This window comes from Ictidomys tridecemlineatus, chromosome 3 (genome assembly GCF_052094955.1).
Source record: "Ictidomys tridecemlineatus isolate mIctTri1 chromosome 3, mIctTri1.hap1, whole genome shotgun sequence".
Classification (NCBI taxonomy): domain Eukaryota; kingdom Metazoa; phylum Chordata; class Mammalia; order Rodentia; family Sciuridae; genus Ictidomys; species Ictidomys tridecemlineatus.
In genome coordinates this window covers 171,724,473-171,730,055 of record NC_135479.1, presented here as the reverse complement: position 1 = coordinate 171,730,055, position 5,583 = coordinate 171,724,473, and the positions used below count along the sequence as shown (strand labels likewise).

The window sequence follows — 5,583 nt, the reverse complement described above, 5'->3', positions numbered from 1 at the left end:
CTTGTTCCAAGTTGTTGCATTTACTTGGGGTGTTTCCTCTCCTTACTGCCTTAAATGATTTTCAGTTTAGAAAGAAAAAGTTCAATTTATAGACATGTTTATGCTAGAAATAAGTTTATTGTCAGTGGCATAGAAGGAGGTTTTGCTTTATAACTGCATAGACATTGAAATAAAAAATATTTCAAGGCTCTCTAGTTGTCTTTTCAGTTTTGAAGAAGATCAGCAAGATCCCTTAAAGTATTCTTCCTGTGTCACAGGCAACTCAGTGAGGGTCTCTATTGTCTACTCAATTTTAAAACCTAAAATTTATACTAAAAAATCCATTAATTAGATATAATTTTATTTCTAGAAACTTAAAGGTAATAACCACAAATTAAAGTCTACAAAGATTTTCTAAAGGGTATTGGTTAGGTCAAATGGTGGTTCCATTTCTAGCTTTCCAAGAAATCTCCATACTGCTTTCCAAATTGGCCACAACAATTTGCAGTTCCACCAGCAATGTACAAGTGTACCCTTTTCCCCACATCCTCGCCAGCACTTGTTGTTGTTTGACTTCCTAATGGCTGCCAATCTTAATGGAGTGAGATGGTATCTTAGGGTGGTTTTGATTTGCATTTCTCTGACTGCTAGAGATGGTGAGAATTTTTTCATGTACTTGTTGATTGATTGTATGTCCTCCTCTGAGAAGTGTCTGTTCAGGTCCTTGGCCCATTTGTTGATTGGGTTATTTGTTATCTTATTGTCTAATTTTTTGAGTTCTTTGTATACTCTGGATATTAGGGATCTATCTGAAGTGTGAGGAGAAAATATTTGTTCCCAAAATGTTGGCTCCCTATTTACCTCTAGCTATTCCCCTTCTTGGTCTATTCCCTAAAGACCTAAAAAAAGCATACTACAGGGACACTGCTACATCAATGTTCATAGCAGCACAATTCACAATAGTAAGACTGTGGAACCAACCTAGATGCCCTTCAATAGATGAATGGATAGAAAAATGTGGCATTTATACACAATGGAGTATTACTCTGCATTAAAAAATGACAAAATCATATAATTTGGAGGGAAATGTATGGCATTAAAGCAGATTATGCTAAGTGAAGCTAGCCAATCCCTAAAAAACAAATGACAAATGTCTTCTTTGATATAAGGAGAGTAACTAAAAACAGAGTAGGGACAAAGAGCATGAGAAGTAGATTAACATTAAACAGGGATGAGAGGTGGGAGGGAAAGGGAGAGAGAAGGGAAATTGCATGGAAATGAAAGTAGACCCTCAGGGGTATACAAAATTACATACAAGAGGAAGTGGGGGGAAAGGGAAAAAATACAAGGGGGAGAAATGAATTACAGTAGAGGGGGTAGACAGAGAAGAGGGGAGGGGAGGGGAGGTGAGGGGGGATAGTAGAGGATAGGAAAGGCAGCAGAATAAAACAGACACTAGTATGGCAATATGTAAATCAATGGATGTGTAACCGATGTGATTCTGCAATCTGTACATGGGGTAAGAATGGGAGTTTATAACCCACTTGAATCAAAGTGTGAAATATGATATATCAAGAACTATGTAATATTTTGAACAAACAACAATAAAAATTTTTTTAAAAAGGTATTGGTTAAATTATGAAAACACCCATATTAAGGCACTATCAATTTAGCCATTAGAATAATGTTATGATCAGATATTAGGAATGATGAAGCTGGCATATAGCTGGCATATAGTTTTAAATTTCATTGATTGTTCTTTTTCTTTCTTTCTGTTTCCTTTTTTTCTTTTTCCTTTTTTTTTTTTCATTTGCTTCCTTTAACTTAAATTGTTTTTTTGGCTTTGGCCTCTAAAAGCTAGATTACTGAATTATCTCCTTTTTCTTCTCTCATCTGTATATTTAATGTCATAAATTCCCCTAAGTGCTCTAAATGCTTACACAGTGCTTTAGATAAATTGTGAAATTAAAATACATTGTATTTTCTTCATTTTAATTCAAAATATTTAAAAAATTCCCTTAAGACTATTTTTACTCATGTGTTATTTATAAATGTATTATTGAATTCCCAAATATTTTAGGATATTTCAGTTCTCGTTCTATTAGTGATTTTTAGCTTAATTTCATTGTGATATAAAAATATGTTTTATTTTATTTCTAATGTCTTAAATTCATTGCTGACTCTTTTATGGCACAGGACATGGTGAACCTTTCTGAATTTTATGTAAACTTGAAAAGAATGTGTACTCTATTCTTTTGGAGTAGAGTATTTTAGAAATGCCAATAAGATCAAGTTGATTGACAGCGCCACTCAGGTCAACTATATCCTTATTGATTTTCTGCTTCCTTCATCTATTAAGCCCTGAGAGATGTGTTTGGAAGTTTGCAACTTTAGGAGTAAATTTTTTCAATTTCTCCTTGAGTTATATCAGTTTTAGTGTCACATATTTAGAAGTCTGTTGTTAAATGCTTACATATTTAGAATTGTTATGTCTTCTTGGAGTTTGTCCCACTTTATCCCTGATAATGTTCCATATTCTGAAATGTACTTTATATAAAATTAATAAAGCTATTGCAGATTTCTTATTGATTAGTTCGTATAGTGCAGCTCTGTTCATCTTTTGGCTGTAATTGTATCTGAGTCTTATTAATCAAAGTGGTTTCTTATAGACAATATATGGTAGAGTCTTGTTTCTTTATTCAGTTTGAAACTTTTTCTTTAATTGTCATTTTAAACTAGTCACATTTAAAGTGATTATTGGTGGAGTTGGAGTAGTATTTAATGTATTTATATCTGCTTTCTCCATTTTGCATTTGTTCTTTATGCATTTTCCCACTTTTCTGGTTATACTTAATATTTTATATGATTTTGTATTATCCACTCTCTTAGAAAGAGGAGGTCATAAAAAGTTCTTCAGAAAGCTAATATTGAGTTACCGTATAAACTAGCACTACTACTACTAGATATATATCCAAGAGAATTAGAAGCATATGTCCAGGGCAAGAGTTGTGGATAAGTAGAAGCATGCTTGCCTTGCATGTGTGGGGCACTGGTTTCCAATCTTGGCACCACATCAAAGCAGAAAATTAAATAAAAATAAATAAATTAATAAAAAGCATATGTCAATGGAGTGGGAGATGTAGCTTAATGGTAGAGTGCCTAGCAGGCCCTGGGTCAGTTCACAGCACTGACAAAAGAAAAAAAGGCAATAAAAGCACATATTCACACAAAACATATACAAAGTGTTCATAGCAGTGTTATTTAAAATAACAAAAATTGGAAACAATGCAATTACTTTTCACCTGATGAAAAGTGGAATATTATTTGGCCATAAAAGGAAAGGAAGTTCTAATACATGTACACCAATGACCCTTGAATGTGTTCTACTAAGGAAAACAGGTGAACAAGCAGAGGGAATTGGATTTGCATATGCTTTCCCTGATGCTTTTTGCCCCATTGCCTGATTCCAGTTTAAGTAAGCAGTTAAAGTAGTTTTGACAGTAGATCTATTTAGAACACTTTCCAGAGCCATTTTCGAAACACTTTTGTTTTATATATTCATTTAGCCAATATTGAATTTAGTCCCTGCCTTGTGCAAGGCACTATTCAATTTGCTGCCTAGAGAACCCACAAAAATTCCTGCTCTGTAGAACCTACATTCTAGAGAAGGGGAGAAACTGTAAAGGAAATAAGAATAATACCTTAAGCAACGGAATATTTACGTGGTGGACTGGCAGGAGAGTGAGAGTCAGAGGGTTGTTTTCAAAGGGTTCCTTACCTAGGGAAGAGCATGGAAAGCAGAAAAGCATGACAAGCATGGAAAGCCCTGAGGCAGAAATGTTCCTAGTGCAGTGAGAGATCTTGAAGGGCTTTAGCGGAGTCACAGTGCACTGAGCAAGCAGTAGGTGGTGAGGGTCAGTGAGTGAGGCCCTATGTAGTGCTTTGTAGGGCTTCTGGCTTCCACTCTAAGATGGGAAATCCAGTGGAAAGTTTTGAGCAGAGGCATAAAATGGTCTTACTTAAATATTAAGAGGCTCACTCTGGTCAATTTATTCAGAAGAGATTCTCAAGGAAGGCCAAGGCAGAAGCAGGAAGACCAATTAGAATGCTGTTGCAATAATTTAGGTGAGAAATGACAGAAATGTAGACAAGAATGGTATCAATGGAAGTGATAGAAAAAAAAAAACAATAATCAGATTCTGGATGTATTTTGAAAGGAGTGTCTATGTAAAGAAGAGTTGAGGGTAGTTCCAAGAGTTATGGCCTAAGAATGGGAATGATGAAATTGAAGTGTCCCTTAGTTGAGATGGGAAGGATTTCAAGATGGGTAGAGGGGTTGGGGTGGTAATTGGGAGTTTAGTAGTGAGCATTTTAATTTGTTTTAGACATGTTAAAGTTAAGACACCTAGTAAGATGTTCAAGTGGATATATTGATGAGACTGTTGGGTATCCAAGCCTGGGATCCAAGTTAGAGAGATAAAATTGAAGCTTCTTAGCTACAGATGTTTCCTAAAGCTGAAAGGCAAGATGAGGTCACAGAGTCAATTGGGAATAAATGGACAGAAATTTACTTTGCACCCTGACATAGTTCATAACTAAAAGTTGATGAGGCATACCAGCAAGGAGACCAAGAAAGAATGGAAGGAAAGACAGGAAAAAGATATGCCTGAAATCTATAGGCAAAAAGTGAGGGAGAGATCTGCTTGGCAAAAACCACAGTTATGTCAATAAAGATGAAGACTGAGACTTGATCAGTTAAGATATAATGTTGGTGAAAACTTGAAGAATGGGCACATCTACTTTTTGTTAAAATAAAGTAACTAGGACCATTTTAGTCCTTCTTGCTGAAAATGACCTCAAGAAACTAGATTATAGGAAACAGTCGTTTTCAAGATGCTGTGTCAGACATTGAATGAAGGACAGTGATGTCAAAAAGTAAGTGACAAGTGAAATGAATCCTACAACTTCCCCAATTTCTAGGCCATGTGCAGAGAGGCATAACACAGATGGGACATTGCTGGAGAAGCTGAGAAAATAGAAAGTATGGACACTCTCGAGCTCTGGGGAGGACCCCCCTTATGAATTCAAAGAAGAGCCACTTATGAATTCCTACAAAGAGCCACTGTAAAGACTGAGATATAATTGTCTGATGAGATTGGCAAGAACTGGGCTGAGGTGTAGTTCAGTGACAGAGTGCTTGCCTAGCATGCACAAGGCTCTTGGTTCAACCTCCATCAGTAGGAATAAACCCTGGGGCTGGGTGTGATGGTGCACACCTATAGTGCCAGGTAGTTGGAACACTGAGGATCACTTGAGCTCAAGTCTGGGAAACATGGTGAGACTCCCAAGCTCAGAAGAACAAGATCAGAAAGAGTAGTGTCTGCCACGTGTATAGGGTTTGGAGGAGTGCCTGTTTCTATCAGCTACCATAAAAAAAAAACCTTATCACTCACAACATATTGAGAAGAGTCATAATTGTCTTATCTCAATGATAGTAAATAATTATCCTTAAACACTGTTTCAGTTCCACTTAACAAATCTTACAAATGAGACACAAATAGCTTAAAACTGTATCCCAGAACAAAGCTCAAGATTATTTATAGG

At 36.0% G+C, this 5,583-nt stretch overlaps 1 long non-coding RNA gene across 1 annotated transcript in view; it reads right to left on the bottom strand.

Annotated features, from left to right (window-relative positions):
• LOC144376445 (uncharacterized) overlaps positions 1–5,583 on the bottom strand; it is a 542,546-nt gene that overhangs the window by 483,970 nt on the left and 52,993 nt on the right. The window lies entirely within an intron of this gene.